This window comes from Triticum aestivum, chromosome 5B (assembly GCF_018294505.1).
Source record: "Triticum aestivum cultivar Chinese Spring chromosome 5B, IWGSC CS RefSeq v2.1, whole genome shotgun sequence".
Taxonomy (NCBI): Eukaryota; Viridiplantae; Streptophyta; class Magnoliopsida; order Poales; family Poaceae; genus Triticum; species Triticum aestivum.
In genome coordinates this window covers 432,734,271-432,754,023 of record NC_057807.1, presented here as the reverse complement: position 1 = coordinate 432,754,023, position 19,753 = coordinate 432,734,271, and positions in this window count along the sequence as shown.

Here is a 19,753-nt window from a genome sequence, read left to right as displayed (position 1 = left end):
GGAGTTTGGAACCCAAATCCGGCGCTTCTGGGAACTAGAGCCAGAGGAAGATCCCAAATCACGGGTGTGCTTACGAGACTCCTCGTAAGTGAGCTGAGCTGTCTCTGCATTAATGGCCTTGTTCACAAGGGCTTGGAATGTATCACAATGATGCAGGTGGAGATCACGACGCAACTTGGGGTTGAGACCCTTTCGGAACCTAGCCTGCTTCTTGGCGTCCGTGGACACTTCTTCTGTGGCATAACGGGCGAGGTTCTCGAACTCTCTGCTGTAAGCATCAACAGCCATCTTATTCTGGGTGAAACTACAGAACTCTTCTCTCTTGCGATCAATGAGGGCCTGGGGAATGTGATGCTCGCGAAAAGCCTCAGTGAAATCCTTCCAGGTAGGAATCTGGCCAGCTGGAAGCAAAGCCTCATAGTTCTGCCACCAAAGACTAGCAGGACCTTCCAGGTGGTATGTGGCATAAGTGACCTTGTCATCTTCAGCTACGCTCGCGGAAAGCAGCTTATGAGTGATGCTACGGAGCCAGTCATCTGCATCGAGTGGCTCGATGGAATGATGAAAGGTAGGTGGGTGCAAGCGAATGAAATCATGAATGGTAGCAGACCCTTTGAACTGATGTGCGGTGTTCTCCTCGATACGTGCCAACAAACGGTTAGACTCACGCTTGTTCCTCTCCATCTCTAGCATGAACTCTGTCAACGAAGGCTGGTCGGGAGGATCCTCATCCCTACCATCTCCGTGGTTCTGGCTACGAGCAACGGAACTTCGCTTAGCTGATGACATCCTGAGAGACGAACCAAGGACGGAGTCAGCATCAACTATGGACTGTAGAATGTAGGACAAGGAATTAGTATCTCTCGAACTCCTAGGGAAAATTCCGGCAGCATAACGGCAGTAAAATGCTCAGAATGAGACATCCTACTAAAAATGGGGTGGTAACATACTCATCATCATCACTCAAAGTTCTGAGATAGTACTAAACAGACTACACCGGAAGTACTCGAAAACTGGGGTATGACTCTGATCAACCAATCCTAAGGGACTACGGAGTAGTAACACGTGATCCTGATAGACGGAAGAGAAGCCTAGTTCCTTAATCCCGTCGGAAAGATAGGACGACTTAGATCAGAAGGTCATGAGGTATAAGGAGTAAAAAGAGCCTTACGTTCCAACCCACAATCAATTCCCTTACATAACTAAAGATTTTCTAGACTCAACTTCGACCGGTTTGGCTTGGTAATCCTACAGGCAGTCAGGCTCTGATACCAGCGCTGTCAGGACCCCGACTCAATGCCACATCGATCTAGCATGTAACGCCTCATATCACTTTGCGGCCTCACGCACGGTATCCCCACGGGTGTCGCCTTACCTTTGCCCGGGACCGTTTGCGCATTTTGGCACACGTATATGATGGTGTCGCTAGCATCCATATGATAAAGAGCCCGGGCTGACATGGCTAGTCGTAAACCCAAAGTGGCACTAACTTACAGGGACAGGCATCCATGACCCAGCATCGAACGTGTCGGTCATCAACGAGTGAATCCAGGCTGTAGCACTGGGCTAACAGGACTCCGGTGAACCGGGCTGTAGCGGGCTAGCAGGACTCCGGTATTCATCGCGTGACATTTCCCCGAAGGGACAGACACAGGATCGAAGAAGGACACATGCCGGCCTGCCTAAGTGTTCCGGAGCAGTAGCAAGCTACCAGGGCTCAGTGGAAGCACTAGGAGACATTTCCCGGTAAGAGAGGCTACTAAGAATAAACAACTAGATAGTCAGATCCCACACATAGCAATACACATTACACGTACGCATAACATGCAAGTATGTGCTGTACAACATGGCATCACAGCATAACTCAACAATCATATAGATAAAGGCTCAGAAGAGCCATCATAGCATTTATTGCAAACAGGGGTCACAAAACCCATCATACAGAGCATACAAGCAACAAGCGGAAGCATTACATGTCTGGGTACAGACATCTACAAATGAAAAAGGCTGAAGAGCCTGACTATCTACAACATCCGATCAAGATCGTAGCTGAGGTACTAGCTACTAGTCGAAGTCCACGAGAACACTAGTAAGACCGAAGTCTCCGCTGCAAAAACATAAATGAAGCAACATGAGTACAAAGGTACTCAGCAAGACTTACATCAGATCCTATCATACATGCATTTGTATCAAGAGGGTAATGTGGGGTTTAGTTGCAGCAAGCCAGCTTTGACTCTGTGGCTATCCTGTTCTACGACTACCAGAAACTCTGGAGGTGAGACAACGTACACGAGTCCACTAATCACCACACAATACACTACTATGGATTCATCCCCGTCTCCCTACGAGAAGGCCATCCATAGCACTCACACTTGTCTTGAGCATTTTAGAGTATCCACTTCAGGTTGTCTATGTACCATGTAAGCATCCAAGAAGTCCATAACCGCGGACCCGGCTATTCGAATAGATCATGTTAACCCTGCAGGGGTGTACTTCTTCACACACGCTCTCGCCACTTACCGCCATGTACACGTCATGTATCTCGGCAACCTTCAAGCGGAAGCCTGGCGAGGGTGTCGGCCACGACCTGACTAACCACACAAGACTCTAGTCCAGGTTTATCGCCTATTCGGGTTCCATCCGCAAGGAGATCCGGCCGGGGTGTCGCTTACGGCCCCAAACGATGTGTACAGGGTTCCCGAGCCCACCATCCGGGTGCCACTCGGTACACCAGGCCACGTGTGCCTAGTCTGTCCCAAGCCCACCCTGCCGGGTGCCACTTGGTAGAAAAATAGCACTACCTACAAACACCAGAAACTAGTTGCGACTCCTGGACAGAGACCAAGTTGGTTAATAAGTCGAGAGGGGTCGAGTTACCGGAACCCAATGTGTGGTAGTATCGAGTCATTGGACAACATACATAGAACTCAGTGCTTAAGGACGGTTCCAGTGAGACAACCCACCATGTACTCCTACATGGCCTCTCACCGCTACCTTTACCAAATCGTGTTCACACACTTCACTCTCAGCATCAGAACATATCGTAACACTCCAATTCATTCCCAATGAACCAGACCTGACACAACTCTAAGCAATAGCAGGCATAGCATGGTAGGAACACAACAATGGATTCAATCAACTCCTACACATGCTAGTGGGTTTCAACTATTTACTGTGGCAATGACAGGTCATGCAGAGGAATGGGTTCAACTACCGCAGCACAAAGTAGCAGATGAACCGTTGTTGTCCTAATGCAATAACTGAGAGCAGGAGCTAGAGAGTAGGGTTTTATCGAAATGAACAAGGGGTTTGCTTGCCTGGTAGATCAGCAAGGAAGGCACTGCTTCATAGATAGGCACTCTGGAACAGACTCCGGAGCAGGACCTATCGAGAAGGAACAGTGTCGGCAATCAAAACACAATCATATGCAACAATATGATGCATGAACATGGCATGTAGATGTGATGCTATTTGAGCTAATGCAACTAGTAATCATTTGGTTTGAAGTCCATTTGAACCAAAGGTTCAAATGCATCTCCAAATTAAGCTCCTATATATGCCATAATGTGTTTTCTCATATTCAGCATGTATAAGTTGGTTTGTCATGCATGAAACTAGTACAGATGGAAAGATTGCATTTTTCTGATAATTTTTCATATATAAATTATTTTAATCTGAGCTACGGTTGAATTGCTATGAATTTTTGAAGTTTAAATCAATTTCTGGAATTTCCTGATTTAATTTAAATCCAGAAATCATATTATTGCGCCAGCATGACGTCATCACTACATCAGCGGGTCAACGCGGCTGTCCAGGGTCAAACCTGACGTGTGGGGTCCACACGTCAGTGACACTGGGGTTAAACAGGGGTTAATTTAATCCTAATTAAAAGTTAGTGGCGCTGGGGCCCACTGTCAGCCACAGGGGGGGGGTTAATTAAGCGGTGATTAGCACTAAGCTAATCAACTGACGGGCCGGGCCCACATGGCAGGGCTCAGGCGATGGGGCTCACCGCCGGCGACCTCTGGACGCGGCGGAGTCCGCGCCACAGGCCACGGGGACGGCGTCTGAGAGCACCGGGGCGTAGCCCGGGCTCGTCCGCATCCAGGGGAGCAGACGGGAAGCCGCGGGGATGCCGGAGCTCGCCGGAGCGAAGCTCGGGGCGGCGGCCGGAGTTCGGCTTCGAGCGGAAACGGGCTGCGGGGCACGGGGAGGCCACCTGAGGGGCTCGGCGGCACCCTCGTGGCACTGGGAGCACGAAGGGATGCTCGGTTTGGGCGGAGGTGGGCCGAGACGGCGACGGCGACATGGACGGCGGCGAGAGGCTTCGGCCTGGTGGGGAACGGTGCTACGGCGCGGAAACGAAGGGGAGAAGAGAGGGGAACGGTGGCGGAGCTCACCGCGGATCCAACGGCGTCGTCGGCGAGCTCGGGGAAGGCTTGGGGCAGCCGGAGCGACGACGGCGATCTCGTCGGCCGGAGTTTGAAGACGACGGCGATTGCGATGAAGCGGAGCTCGCCCGGGTTGCTTGCTCGGTGAGGAGGGAGAGGGGGTCGCGGCGGAGCTCGGGAACTCTATGGAGGGGCGAGGGAACGGCGGGGAGCGCGTCGGTGGTGAGCTGCGGCGGCGGCAGTGCTTCGGTGAGAGAGAGAGAGAGAGCAGGGGAAAAGCACGGAAGAGAGGGGGGTGAGGCCAGGGGATCGGGGCGGCACCGAGAAGAAACGTCGCGGCGTCGCGCTGGCGGGGTAGGCAGGCAGGCGAGCTGGTGGCGTGGCGCTCCGCCCGTGCGCGCGCGTCGGCCACACGCCTGGCCGACTGGCGCCAGGAGGACGACAGCGGTGGTGGGCTGGGCTGGCTTGCTGGGCCAGAGGCGCCAGGTAAGAAGCCCAGGTAAGGTTTCCCTCTTTTATTTCTGTTTCCTAATTTTTCTGACATTTGTTTTGATTTAATAAAATACTAAATCAACTTATTACCTTATGCCAATTTTTGCAGGAGCTAGCTATATTATTCCAGAGCTCCTTTATAAATGGCATAATTTTTGGACCATATTTCATATATATAACAATATATATCCAAAGCAAATAATTATCGGATTAATCCAAATGGCCAAAATTAAATATCCATGAGCTCCTAAAAATATTGGTTTGATTTTTATCTCTGTCCAATATTTTCAGAGGGCAACATGAGCATTTTCTTGGACCCTTTTGGAGAAATTTTTATCTGGGTCATTTTCAAAAATGATTCTGAGGGTTCCACCAATCCTCATTTCAAATTTAAATGAAATTTAAATATGATGCACAAATGGCTAGCTAGTCTAAGTCATACCAGACTAGGGATGTGACATCTTGAATTGGGAAAAGTGCCACTTTATGGTTAATGAAGGTATTGTCTTGGGGCATAAATTTTCTGAAAGAGGTATTGAAGTTGATAAAGCCAAGGTTGATGCTATTGAAAAGATGCCATGTCCCAAGGACATTAAAGGTATAAGAAGTTTCCTTGGTCATGCCGGATTTTATAGGAGGTTCATTAAGGACTTCTCAAAATTTTCTCGCCCTCTGACTTTGATGATGATTGTGTAGAAGCATTTGAAATTCTTAAGAAAGCATTGATCTCTGCACCTATTGTTCAGCCACCTGATTGGAATTTACCCTTTGAAATTATGTGTGATGCTAGTGATTATGCTGTAGGTGTTGTTCTAGGGCAAAGAGTTGATAAGAAATTAAATGTTATCCATTATGCTAGTAAGACTCTAGACAATGCTCAAAGAAACTATGCTACTACTGAAAAGGAATTCTTAGCAGTTGTATTTGCTTGTGATAAGTTCAGACCTTATATTGTTGATTCTAAAGTAACTATTCACACTGATCATGCTGCTATTAAATACCTGATGGAAAAGAAAGATGCTAAACCTAGACTTATTAGATGGGTTCTCTTGCTACAAGAATTTGATTTGCATATTGTTGATAGAAAGGGAGCTGAGAACCCCGTTGCAGACAACTTGTCTAGGTTAGAAAATGTTCTTGATGACCCACTACCTATTGATGATAGCTTCCCTGATGAGCAATTAAATGTCATAAATGCTTCTCGTAGTACTCCTTGGTATGCTGATTATGCTAATTACATTGTTGCTAAATTTATACCACCTAGTTTCACATACCAACAAAAGAAAAAGTTTTTTTTTATGATTTGCGACATTACTTTTGGGATGACCCACATCTTTATAAAGAAGGAGTAGATGGTGTTATTAGACGTTGTGTACCTGAGCATGAACAGGAACAGATCCTACGCAAGTGTCACTCCGAGGCATACGGAGGGCACCACGCTGGAGATAGAACTGCACATAAGGTATTGCAATCTGGTTTTTATTGGCCTACTCTCTTCAAGGATGCCCGTAAGTTTGTCTTATCTTGTGATGAATGTCAAAGAATTGGTAATATTAGTAGACGTCAAGAAATGCCTACGAACTATTCACTTGTTATTGAACCATTTGATGTTTGGGGCTTTGATTATATGGGACCTTTTCCTGCCTCTAATGGATATACACATATTTTAGTTGCTGTTGATTACGTTACTAAGTGGGTAGAAGCTATTCCAACCAGTAGTGCTGATCATAACACTTCTATTAAAATGCTAAAAGAAGTTATTTTTCCGAGGTTTGGAGTCCCTAGATATTTAATGACTGATGGTGGTTCACATTTTATTCATGGTGCTTTCCGAAAAATCCTTGCTAAGTATGATGTTAATCATAGAATTGCATCTCCATATCACCTACAGTCTAGTGGTCAAGTAGAATTGAGTAATAGGGAGCTCAAATTAATTTTGCAAAAGACTGTCAATAGGTCTAGGAAGAATTGGTCCAAGAAACTTGATGATGCATTATGGGCTTATAGAACTGCATATAAAAATCCTATGGGCATGTCTCCGTATAAAATGGTTTATGGAAAAGCATGTCACTTACCTCTCGAACTAGAGCATAAGGCTTATTGGGCTATTAAAGAGCTCAATTATGATTTTAAACTTGCCGGAGAGAAGAGGTTATTTGATATTAGCTCACTCGATGAATGGAGAACCCAAGCTTATGAAAATGCCAAGTTGTTTAAAGAAAAAGTTAAAAGATGGCATGACAAAAGGATACAAAAGCGTGAGTTTAATGTAGGTGATTATGTATTGCTATACAACTCTCGTTTAAGATTTTTTGCAGGAAAACTTCTCTCTAAATGGGAAGGCCCTTACGTTATCGAGGAGGTCTATCGTTCTGGTGCCATAAAAATCAACAACTTCGAAGGCACAAATCCGAAGGTGGTAAACAGTCAAAGAATTAAACACTATATCTCAGGTAATCCTATAAATGTTGAAACTAATGTTATTGAAACCGTAACCCCGGAGGAATACATAAGGGACACTTTCCGGAACGTTTCTGACTCCGAAAAGGAATAGGTATGTGGTACGGTATTAAACCGACTCCAAAACAATTTTTAAGGCAATATTTCTCCGTTTTGGAATATTTAGAAAAATGGAAAAATAAGTAGCAGTCCGGGAAGGACACGAGGGCCCCACGAGGGTGCAGGGCGCGCCCTACCCCCTGGGCGCGCCCCCTACCTCGTGGGCACCTTGTGTGCCTTCTGGACTCTGTTTTCTTTCCGAAGGTTTTGACCACTGTATCATGCAATTATCCTCTTTTTTTGTTTTGAGATGTTGCTGCTGCAGATTAGAGCAAGATGTCTTCTCAAGAGTCAGTCCGGGAGAGCCGGGTGTCTCATCCGGCATTGGAACCAAGGGCAAATAGCGACGCTAACCACTTTGGGTCGGCAACGAAGAAAGATATGGAGGCTGACTTGATGAGAGTAGATGCCATGGAGGATCAAGAAGTCACTTCCCGCTTCCAAGCTGGGCTCACGATGGGGGAACTACATAGCTCAGCTATTCCAAATTCGGTTATCCCTTCCAATGTTAGATTTCTTTCTTATGAAAATATGAGGAGGAGTGTCACTTGTTCTCCTGCAGCTATGCAACACCCTTGGGTGCAAGGAGCTTTAGCTGTTACAGGGAAGCTTTGTAAGGAAATAATGGACCTCAAGCATCAAGTCAATAAGCTCGAGGAGGAGAATCATATCCTGAAGGGCATCATCGCCAAGAATATTTCACCAACAACAAAGAAGGAGACATAATCACATGGGTATGGGCACTCCCCTTGGCAACTGCCAAGCTTGGGGGAGGTGCCCCAGTATCGTATCACAATCACATCTCCTATCTTTACTGTTTTTCTTAGTTCGATCCTATTAGTAGTATCTTGATCTAGTAGAATAAAGTTTATGGCATGATCTAGTTTTGAGTTTTTGCTTTATGATCTCTCTATGTAATCGAGTCCGTGAGCTATATAATAAAGATTAGTGTTGAGTCAAGGGCTTGATTATTTTGCCATGGTCTTGAGTAAATAAAAGAAAAGAGAAAAGAATAAAACAAAGAGCTCATATTGATCTTATTGAGAGTAATGACTTCACATAGAAAGAGTATGATGATTAAAAGTTGTTGGGAGTTGGCAAACATAGCTTTGGTCATCGTTGCAATTAATAGGAAGTAATAAAGGAAGAGAGGTTTCGCATATAAATATATTATCGTTGACATCTTTTATGATTGTGATCACTCATTAAAATATGACATGCTAAAGAGTTGACGTTGGACAAGGAAGACAACGTAATGGGTTATGTTTTCTTATATCCGAGATAAAGTATGTTGTCGTGGATCATCCAACATGTTGAGCTTGCCTTTCCCCCTCATTCTAGCCAAATTGTCAGCACCAAGTAGAGATACTACTTGTGCTTCCAAAAACCCTTAAACCAGTTTTGCCATGAGAGTCCACCATATCTACCTATGGATTGAGTAAGATCCTTCAAGTAAGTTGTCATCGGTGCAAAGCAATAAAAATTGCTCTCTAAATATGTACGATTGATTGGTGTGGGAGAAATAAGCTTTATACGATCTTGTGATGTGGAAGAAATAAAAGCGACGGACTACATAATAAAGGTTCATATCACAAGTGGTAATATAAAGTGGTGTTCTTTCGCATTAAGATTTTGTGCATCCAACCATAAAAGCGCATGGCAACCTTTGCTTGCCTCTGCGAAGGGCCTATCTTTTATTATTATCCTCTACCTTATGCAAGAGTCATGGTGGCCTTCACCTTTCCTTTTTACATTTTATCCTTTGGCAAGCACAGTGTGTTGGAAAGATCCTGATTGATATATCTAATTGGATGTAGGGGGCATGAGTTATTATTGTTGACATTACCCTTGAGGTAAAAGGTTGGGAGACGAAACTATAAGCCCCTATCTTTCTCCGTGTCCGATTAAAACTCCATAACTACAAGTATCGCGTGAGTGTTAGCAATTATGAAAGACTAAATGATAGTTGAGTATGTGGACTTGCTATTAAGCTCTGACATAGACTCTTTCTGATGTTATGATAAATTGCAATTGCTTCAATGACTAAGATTGTAGTTTGTTGGTTTTCAATAAAGTTTATGATTCATACTCTGCATTGTGAATGGATTATTACTTGAACATAAGCAATCGTATGACAATATCTATATATGTTGCTGTTATGAGAATAATCATGATGCCTTCATGTCCGTATTTTATTTTTATCGACACCTCTACCTCTAAACATGGGGACATATTTATCGTCATCGGCTTTCGCTTGAGGACAAGCGAGGTCTAAGCTTGGGGGAGTTGATACGTCCATTTTGCATCATGCTTTTATATCGATATTTATTGCATTATGGGCTGTTATTACAAATTATGTCACAATACTTATGCCTATTCTCTCTTAGTTTACAAGGTTTGCATAAGGAGGGAGAACGCCGGCAGCTGGAATTCTGGGCTGGAAAAGTAGCAAATATTAGAGACCTATTCTGCACAACTCTAAAAGTCCTGAAACCCCATGAAAGTAATTTTGGGAAATAATAAAAAATATCCAGCGGAAGAAGTTCACCAGAGGGGGCCCACCTATCCACGAGGGTGGGGGGCGCGCCCTACCCCCAGGGTGCGCCCCCTACCTCATGGGCCCCCTGTTGGCTCTCCGATGGCCATCTTATGCTATATGAGGTCTTTCGTCGAGAAAAAAATCATAAGCAACCTTTCGGGACGAAACTCCGCCGCCACGAGGCGGAACCTTGGCAGAACCAATCTAGGGCTCCGGCAGAGCTGTTCTGCCAGGGACACTTCCCTCCAGGAGGGGGAAATCATCGCCATCGTCATCACCAACGCTCCTCCCATCGGGAAAGGGCAATCTCCATCAACATCTTCACCAGCACCATCTCCTCTCAAAACCCTAGTTCATCTCTTGTATCCAATTCTTGTATCCAAGTCCGAGATTGGTACTAGTAGGTTGCTAGTAGTGTTGATTACTCCTTGTAGTTGATGCTAGTTGGTTTATTTGGTGGAAGATCATATGTTCAGATCCTTTATGCATATTATTACCCCTCTGATTATGAACATTAATATGCTTTGTGAGTAGTTACGTTTGTTCCTGAGGACATGGGAGAAGTCTTGCTATTAGTAGTCATGTGAATTTGGTATTCGTTTGATATTTTGATGAGATGTATGTTGTCTAGCCTCTAGTGGTGTTATGTGAACGTCGACTACATAACACTTCACCATTATTTGGGCCTAGAGGAAGGCATTGGGAAGTAATAAGTAGATGATGGGTTGCTAGAGTGACAGAAGCTTAAACCCTAGTTTATGCGTTGCTTCGTAAGGGGCTGATTTGGATCCATATGTTTCATGCTATGGTAAGGTTTACCTTAATACTTTTGTTGTAGTTGCGGATGCTTGCAATAAAGGTTAATCATAAGTGGGATGCTTGTTCAAGTAAGAACAGCACCAAAGCACCGGTCCACCCACATATCAAATTATCAAAGTACCGAACGTGAATCATATGAACGTGATGAAAACTAGCTTAACGATATTCCCATGTGTCCTCGGGAGCGCTTTTCCTATTATAAGAGTTTGTCCAGGCTTTTCCTTTGCTACAAAAGGATATGGCCACCTTGCTGCACTTTATTTACTTTTGTTACTTGTTGCTCGTTACAAATTATCCTATCACAAAACTATCTGTTACCACTTATTTCAGTACTTGTAGAGAATACCTTGCTGAAAACCTCTTATCATTTCCTTATGCTCCTCGTTGGGTTCGACACTCTTACTTATCGAAAGGACTATGGTAGATCCCCTATACTTGTGGGTCATCAAGTGCGCACTCAGGGACGTCTATGCGATAGAGCCAGTCGCCCCAAAATTCAATCCATGGTCATCGTGCCCGATAACTTTTGATCGTCAGGATCATCTAACCAGTATCCGGCATGGCGGATCAGCCACACTAGTCCTAGACCCAATCATTGATGGATTCCACCTGACGTGAGTCCGCATGGACGGTGGCAGCAGCCTCAATCTGCTCTATCAGGATACAGTGCGCAAAATGGGCATTAACCCATCACGAATCAAGCCCACAAGGACTACCTTTAAAGGAGTCATACCAGGCGCAGAGGCCCGCTGTACGGGTTCAATCACACTAGAGGTCGTCTTCGGATCTCTGGAAAACTTCCGAAGCGAGGAGTTAATCTTCGACATCATCCCCTTTCGCAGCGGCTATCACGAACTGCTTGGACGAACCGCATTTGCCCGATTCAATGCGGTACCTCACTATGCTTATCTCAAGCTCAAGATGCCCGGACCACATGGCGTCATAACAGTCAATGAAAATACGAAACGCTCCCTCCGTACCGAGGAGCATACCACGCCCTTAGCAGCAGAAGTACAGCGCGGCCTTTTCCAGCAAAACCTTAATTCGGCGGCCGAGCCCTCGAACACCATTAAGAGAGTCCAGACTATTCTGCAGCAAGACAACCCCGCTCGTCAAGAGCTTAACTAGCAATTTGGCCTCTGTCCCAGTCCCAATCAAATGGCGGCATTCGTACCGCGCGTACATAACTAGGCACTCAAAATTCCATGGCAATCGATGGAGGCATAGCTAGGCCGTGATCCACAGTGCGGCTCGACCGACCCTGGACCCGCACACCTTCACTTTTTCTTTTTCATTTCGGGTTTTTCTCTTCTCGAGGCTTTTTCTAAATAGCCTGATCATCGGACCGATCACGGGACGGATATACCAAGGAGGCAAGGAGCTTTAACGTACAAGGAAATCCCCAGGTGGTCTCTGCTAACGATTGCTATACTTGTTTTACATACCCGCACGCAGCTTGCTCTTGGTCATGGCATGCTAAATAGCCTTACTTGCTTATCGCATTACTTGCACAAGTACGCCTCGACGTATTAATCAACTTACAATGGAAAAAAATTGGTAGCGTTAGCTTATTACTTGATTTTTTCCTTGCCTCTGTATTTATTACTCATCGCACTCGTACACTCTGGTATGTATTACTTCGCCAGGGGCTTCATCACGCCCCGGATACGGCAATAAAGTCCGAACACTTTTTACAGTACAGTTCGGCACCCCGAACATAGCATTATATGCATCGGCTCCGAATCATGTCTTTCGTTAATAGTTGGGTTGCCCGGCTCCTGTGCTTACTACCTTACGTTCCGCTATATCGGCTAGGGTAATAAAGGGAGAACTACTGCGATTGTGTCCCGGTTCTTCCGGACGAGCACCTTAGTAGAGAAAGCCGAAAACTGACTGCCATGATGCAGCGAGAGCTGGTCAGGCGTGTATAGCGCCCCTTAGAGATGTTTCAAATCCTTAGAGATGTTTTCCGCTTTATGTGAGGAATCGGTTTTTATCCGATCAGGCGTGTATAGCGCCCCTAGTTCGGCCTTCCAAATACCAGGGGCTTCGCCAAAATTCTCATTGTCAAACTCCTATGGCTAAGTGAGGGTGATAAAAGCCGTATAGTCTGATTGCCTTGTTCGTTGCGCTAAACACCTCCTTTAAGGACCAGAATGTGGAGTAAAGAGTGTTCAGATTTATCCCGAACAACCCCATACTATCTACGTGGGGGCAGAAGCCGGCGACTGGCTAACCCTCAGATTTCATAAATGGCCGCACAGGAGGTAAAATTTTAAGAGTCACAAGCACTATATTACATAATGACCTTGTTTCATATTACAGGACAGGATAACATGAATGTTTTCATGGGAATATAACATCCTTGGCACATTGCTCCGCCACAAGGCGGGATCCCTCCAGGACACTATCAAAATATAGCTCGGGTCGGCGGTGCTCCTTGCCCTCAGGCGGCCCCTCGGTCATCAGCTTCTTGGCATCCATCTTCGCCTAGTGCATCTTGGCACGGGCAAAGGCCATCCGTGCACCTTCAATGCAGACCGACCGCTTCACGACTTCAAGCCGTGGGCAGGCACTCACAAGCCGCTTCACAAGTCCAAAGTAGCTGCTGGGCATGGGCTCGGCAGCCCATAGCCAGACTATTAGGTCCTTCATGGCCAGCTCGGCCGCCTTCTGCAGCTCGACCAGCTGTTTCAGCTGGTCGCTGAAGGGCACCGGATGTTCTGGTCCAAGGTATTGAGACCAGAATAGCTTCTCCGTAGAACTCCTTTCTTCGGCTCGATAGAACTCAAAAAGCATCCGATACGCTGCGCGGCAAATCCGTAAACGCCCATGGAGAGCTCCAAATTCAGGTAAGTAAAAGGAATGTTTCCTTCACAGACTTGCTTTGCATAATGAAAGCCTTACCCGCCGCGATCTTTTTGGCCACCTAGATTTCCTGAAGGGCGCTCTGGGCTTCGGCTCGGGCATCTTGTGCGCTCTGATGGGCCTTCGCAACTTCAGACCCTTGCGTCTTAGAATCACGCTCCAAGGACTCGTACTTCTTGACGGCATCCTGGAGCTCTTGCGGGACCTTTCTGATTCGGCCCTCGTGCTTCTCGCGCGTGGCGTGTTCCTTGGCCGCTTTTTTCTCAGCCTCGGCTAACACATTCTTGAGGGCCACCACCTCAGTCGTGGCCCCTAATAAAGTTCATGACACTTTAGTCAGCACGAACCATTCATCCTTCCTAAATATACACGCAGATTACTGCATACCTTGGCTGTCCTCCAGCTGCTTCTTCACGAGGCCGAGCTCCTCCTCGGCCCGCTCCAGGTTCTGCTTCAGTCCAGAGACCTCTGCAGTATGAGCGGCAGCAGCCAGCAGCAACGCCTGCTTATTCACATAGACATCTTATGTTAGACTACTGCCAAAATTAGTTTGATCCTCTGTTCGGCTTTTTCTTTCTGAACACCGAACATAGCATCAGGGGCTACTGTCTACACTGTGATATTCTCTCTACAATTACATTACTTACCTCAAAGCTTGTTAGAAGGCTAGCGCAGGCTTCGGTCAGTCCGCTTTTGACGGACTAAACCTTCTCGATCACCATACCCATAAGGATACAGTGTTCATCCACAATGGAAGCGCCTCGCAGCGCTTCTAGCAGATTATCCGGTGCCTCTGATTGGATAGAGGTCACCGGTGGAATAGGCACACCCCCTCCTTTTGGGGAAGGCTGCTCGCTTGACTTCGGAGCCGTGTAGGTCTCCGGAATGGTATCCGGCTGGGGGCGAATTGAACTTGGCCCCCATCACTAGTCCCCATGGGGGCTTTTTCCCCCATGTGTCCGGCGGCCGAGGAGTCATCCTTTGGCGCCACCCCGACAACCTCCGAAACATCTCCCTGACCTGGGAAGATCCTTTGGGACACCACCTCGTTATCACCCTTGGCCGAGGGAGAGTGAGCGGGCGGCGGTGACACGCTGGCCATCTCCTTTGAATCTAGCGAACCTCCTGTTGAGGATCGCGGGGAGCTGTCGCGGGCCGGGCTGCAATAGCATAATTTAAACATATTAATATTACAAAGTGGAAATGCCAGACATTTGGACGTGCATAAGGTACTTACGAGGCGGCCCGAGGCTTGGTTCGGGGGGGGGGGGGGGGGGGTCGCTCCGGACTGCTATCAACATCCCACGCGGAGTTATCCGCGAGGGAGCCCTTCCCCCTTTTGGGCGCCTTCGCCTCCAGATTTGGGGAGGCCCCCCTTTTCTTCCTTCCCCCTCAGGGGGGAGTCGCTTTCTTCCTCCTCCTCGTCGTCGTCTTCGGCGGCCGAAGAGTGAGTCTCGTCTTCGGACGTCACGTCCGGAGAACCTTTTCGGCGAAGGCCACTCCTGGCCCCCTTGGCCATTTTCTTGGCCTTCTTCTCTGGCACGTCATAAGGCACCGGAAACAGCATCTTCGTTAAAAGTGGGGTTTCTTGGTCTTCGGGTAGCGGAGCCGGACAGTTGATCCGCCCCGCTATATTGATCCAGGCCTGAAAAATTGATAGGGAGGCTTAGACTCCTTCCTCAAAATATGCCAGTAAAGGGTATACCTTGAAAACATGAAAGAACTTACCGAATTAGCCTGGCGTTTTAAGCTAAGCCCGCGATCCTCTGTCGTGGGCGGTGGGGTCTCGCCGGCCTTGATGAGCACTTTCCAGATGTCTTCGTGCATCGTGACGAAGAGCTCTAGTAGCGTCCGATACTTGGCCGGATCGAGCTCCCACAAATAGCAAGTTCGGCGTTGGCACGGAAGGATCCGGCGAATGAGCATAACTTGGATCACGTTGACAAGTTTGATCCTCTTGGTTATCATGTTCTAGACGCACGTCTGGAGCCTAGTCAGCTCGTTCGAAGAACCCCAGGTTAGGCCCTTCTCTTGCCAGGACGTGAGACGCATCGGAACTCCGGATCAGAATTCAGGGGCCTCCGCCCAGCTGGTATCGCGCGGCTCGGTGATGTAGAACCACCCCAACTGCCACCCCTTCACCGTCTCCCCAAAGGAGCCTTCGTGCCAGGTGACATTGGGCATCTTGCCCATCATGGCGCCTCCGCACTCTACTTGTTGGCCGCTCACCACCTTCGGCTTCACATTGAAGGTCTTTAGCCATAGGCCGAAGTGAGGTGGGATGCGGAGAAAGGACTCGCACATGATAATAAATGCCGATATGTTGAGGATAGAGTTGGGGGTTAGATCGTGGAAGTCCAGCCCATAGTAAAGCATCAATCTACGGACAAACGGGCGGAGAGGGAATTCCAGCCCGCGAACGAAATGTGTGAGAAACACAACCCTCTCATGGGGCTCTGGGGTAGGGACGATTTGGCCCTTGGCCGGGAGTCGGTGAACGATCCCCTTGGCCAGGTATTCGGCCTCCCGGAGCTCCTTTATGTCCTTCTTCTTGACGGAGGAGGCCATCCACTTGCCTCCAATTCCGGATCCGGACATGATTGGAGTGCTTTCTCGGGCGGGGAAAGCTAGAGCTTGGGCGCTGGAGCTCAAGTATGGATGGGCAGAGTAAGGAGAAGGCGTGGGAGAAGAAGGGGGAGTCCTTATCCCCTTATAAAGGCAGTGAATACTGAACGCCTCCCCACTCACCACAAAACTTGCCTGTTCCCAAGGGCTGTGTAAATGGTACGGTTGGGTTACCCACACCCGTATTGATGAAAATCCCGTAATAAGGGGACACGATCTCTGCTTTGACAAGACGTGCCAATGGCAACCGCGTCTCGAAACGTGGAGCGGCAGAGAAAAATGGTTTGAAATTATGACCGGACAGACGTGATGTCATATTACAAAAAGTTATCAGCAGATTGGACTCGTGGGATATTATATTCCCTCTGTGGTTGTGTGTGGTGCGTGTGTTACAGGTCCGGACACGATCAATACGTCCAAAAACTATCTTGGAGTTCGGAAGGAGGAACCCGCCTTGCAATGCCGAAGACAATCTGCGCGCCGAACACCTTGTCATTGAAGCCAGGTTCAGGGGCTACTGAGGGAGTCCTGGACTAAGGGGTCCTCGAGCGTCCGGCCTATTAGCCATGGGCCGGACTGATGGGCTGTGAAGATTACGAAGACTGAAGACTGCACCCGTGTCCAGATGGGACTCTCCTTGGCGTGGAAGGCAAGCTTGGCAACCAAATATGTAGATTTCCTTCTTTGTAACCGACCTTGTGTAACCCTAGATCCTCCCGGTGTCTATATAAACCAGAGGACTTCGTCCGGAGGGGAGGATACTCATTGCCATAGTCATACAGGCTAGACTTCTAGGGTTTATCCATTACGATCTCGTGGTAGATCAACTCTTATAATACTCATATCCATCAAGATCAATGAAGCAGGAAGTAGGGTATTATCTCCATAGAGAGGGCCCGAACCTGGGTAAATACTATGTCCCCTATCTCCTGTTACCATCGACCTTAGACGCACAGTTCGGGACTCCCTACCCGAGATCCGCCGGTTTTGACACCGACAGTCACAAATTTAGAAAAAAATTCATGAAAACTGATTTTTTTTGGAAAATCTGAAAAAGTTCCGGTGCTAAAAGTTCATGCGTTTGAAAAAAAATCATGGCTACAAAATTCATGAATTTGGAAAGTACGCAGATCTAAAAAGAAGTCCACAATTTTGGAAAAAGTTCATAAAATTTGAATAAAGTTTAGCAATTTGAAAACAAATCATGGGCTAAAAGTTTATGCATTTGAATTCACGGGTAATAAATTTGAAAATTTTAAAAAGTTCACCAGTTTAAAATAGTTCATGAATATTGGTAAAAGTTCACATTTTTTGCGAATTAAGAAAGTAAGAGAAAAAAGTAAAAGGAAAGAAAGAGAAACGAAAAAAACCTGAAGCAAAACGCCAAATAGAAAAATTAAATAAAATAAAAATCTACAATAAAAAAAGTGAAAAGGAAGCAAGCATGCATAGAAATTAAGAACATCTAGAGCCGGACTTGGCAAATCGGACCCCTCAAACGCCCGCGGACGTGCCTGGGCGCGTCCGCGGACAGTGGCCGCTCATGCCTCAAATAATGCATTCCACATCCGGATACCTCAAATCTATATTATTACATGGAACACACCGATCTTTGAGCGGAGCTAGTGCCCATGTCCGGCGGCCGGCTACGCTCTCCAGAGTGTTGATCCGGTCGCCGACAAGGTAGAGTAGGGCACGGGACACGAGCCGGCTCACGAGACTCAAGGCGACACCGTCTCCCATGCCCTACTCTTCCTCATCGAAGATCGGAACCCGAACGGTGTCAGTGGATGTCAGATAGATGATGGATCCGTCTAGGGATGAGTCGGCAACATCCACCATGACGCGGTCGAGGCGCCAGGACTGGTGCACCATACGGGGCACTGGAGAATGTGACTCCGCCTTGCCGACGCCCACCGCCGCGAGGGCTGCCACCGCCTCTCGCACCTGCTGCCTCACACGATAGGCATGTCGTGCCATGTTTTCGTCGGATGATGCCCATGGTGCCTCCCGCTGCTTGGCACAGCAACGGAGGGGTTGCTCATCCACCACCGTGTCCGGATGCCAGACGGACTGCTGCCTCCGGTGAGGCAACGACGGCAAACCTAGCGCCGGATCCATGCGCCATTTTGGGTGGATGCAATGGATTCCCGATAGAAGGAGTCCGCATGCTGCTGTGCACGGGCTTGCTCCCAGGTGCGGCGGAGCGCAAGCCGGAAGACCATGTCCTCCTTGGGGAAGCGTGGGATGAGCTCGGGGTCGACGGATCTGGAGTTGAAGGACTCGGATCCGCTGCCCGCCATGGCGGAGACGGCCAGAGATCGCCGATGGTTAGCTTGGGTGGCGGAGGGGAGTGAAGTGAAGTGGCTAGGGTTTGGTCCGGAGAGCGGATGAGGAAGATTAGATGTGGGATTGGGTGGGCCAGCGTGGGTCAGGTCCGACGGACACGCCCGGGCCCATATCCACCCATATTTGGGCTGGGTATGAGGGGTGCCGGTCAGTCCAGATGTTTGAGACCCGTTTGTGACGGCCGGCTGGGTCACATTTTCATGACCGGTCAGTGACCGGGCGGTTTGCCTGGACATTTAAGATCGGTTTGGGGCGCTCTGCTCTAGATGTTTTAAGCTGTAACAGTTGGCTAGGAAGGCTTGAACTAAACTTGCACAACCTGCAAGGAGGGAGTTCGAGTCCCACTACCCGCATGAGATTTTTCAAATTTAAAAGTACGAAAAAAGGTGGGCTGTCAAATTCTACTCCCCGAACATAACATAGGATGTATATGTATGAAAGTGTGTATGATATGTCAAAAATTCATATTACTCTTTATACGTTTAGTGAGTTTATACATTTGGTGAGGGTGGTTGTATCGGAACTAGACTTTTACGCATTTTCGATCTGCAACGGCACACATGAACCTCCGATCTCCCATTTACTGTTGGCCGATGACAATGTTTTCTTTATCAAGGAAGATAATGGAAGCATCAATGCTGTTAAATCTGCACTGCAAAGCTATTGTGAGGGATCAAAACAGAAGATAAACCTTTAAAAATCTTTTATTTCGTTGGTTCACTTTGTTGTACAGAAGGGAATTTGTGAAAGCAGACAATATCGAGGTGAGATCAATACCAACAAGGTGCGACTGCTATTTTTGCAACCGAGAGGAAAATATGGAGCATTGCTTTCTACAGTGCCAATATGTAAGTAAAAGATATCACGAGGGAATTACACAAAGGGTTCTGGAATTTGCCTAAACTAAAAATACTTGTTCAAATTAGGCAATGGTTGCTGGACTGGATGTGTCATGTTGGTTGGACTAATGAGTCAGCCACCTGATGAAATCAGGCCCAGTATCGGTAATATCATGTTTTTACATGAAAAAATGAAAAAGATGCTGCCCACTGTATCAAAAAGAAAAACCATCTACTAACTTTGTACATGGCGTGGAGTGCTCAAGCATCAC